Source organism: Tachysurus vachellii, chromosome 1, assembly GCF_030014155.1.
Source record: "Tachysurus vachellii isolate PV-2020 chromosome 1, HZAU_Pvac_v1, whole genome shotgun sequence".
NCBI lineage: Eukaryota > Metazoa > Chordata > Actinopteri > Siluriformes > Bagridae > Tachysurus > Tachysurus vachellii.
In genome coordinates this window covers 28,966,564-28,967,716 of record NC_083460.1, presented here as the reverse complement: position 1 = coordinate 28,967,716, position 1,153 = coordinate 28,966,564, and positions in this window count along the sequence as shown.

The window sequence follows — 1,153 nt, the reverse complement described above, 5'->3', positions numbered from 1 at the left end:
GAGAGCATATTATTGTGTTTGGTTTATCTTGTGGCAAAACTAGTACAAATGTTGTAGTAAAAACACAGTTTAGCAATCATGCATATCCTGGTCCACCTTAGCTCTTTCCATGACAAGTTTTCCCTTCTCATACTAAATCAAACCCAAAGCATAGCTATTTTTAAAAATGTGCCTTTGGGTCAGTCCCTATGTGCACCCCTACCTCACTCTTCTTAAACAGAGTGGAAAGATCAGCCACCCGCCAAGACATTATATGCTAATAAATCCTAAATATATTTAAGGTATTTGAAAACAAGGATTTTTTTTTTTGTGGAAAGTTTTATGAGAGTCAGTCATTTTTAAGGCCATGCACATGTTTAAGCCTGGTGCATTTATTCCACAAGTACAATATGCTGGCAGTTTATTGGGAACCTACCATATTTACTCATTTCTCATTTTATGATATAAAAAACCAACACTGTGTACAATGCAGGTAAACTGGCAAATAATCATTTCTACAGGAAGAAGGTCAATGGTAGGAAAAGTAAAGGGAAAATTTCACCCTGAAACATTAACAATTCAATTGAAATATTTGTGATGATTTTTTTTTAAACAATTTGTTGCATGTATTTTCTTTGATTCTGTGAGAAGTAAGAGGTGGTTTTGCCCACACTGATGTCAAAGGGCAGCATTACTAGTCCAGTTAGTAAGAGAATATTCGGTGATATTAAACTCAATAAATAATGCCCAGGTTATCTGTTAGCTCCTAAAAACCAAAAAGCAGAAGTTGCTTTCTTCAATTTTCCAGAAATGGTCAATAGCGTACTAATGAGAAATTCAACACAGAAGTACTAGAGACAGCAAAAAATATGAATGCAGTACAGATGGCATACTGATATATGATGCCACTAATGTCATCATTAGATGAGGAGGTGAGGGAGCTGGAAAGAGTAGAGGATTTAAGCACTGCTGCATCAGTCTCTGTTGACAATCCCACTTGGCATCTCTATCAGCAGATAGGTAAACAGTAAGGTGGGTAATGTAGAAAATAGTTAACCCAAAAAAAAAGTTGGATATTAATCCAATATATTAACAAAGTAGTTTGTTTGTTTTTTTGCCACTGAAGATAAAAGCAATGTTAATTATAATAATATTAATATGCAAGTTTTTCAGG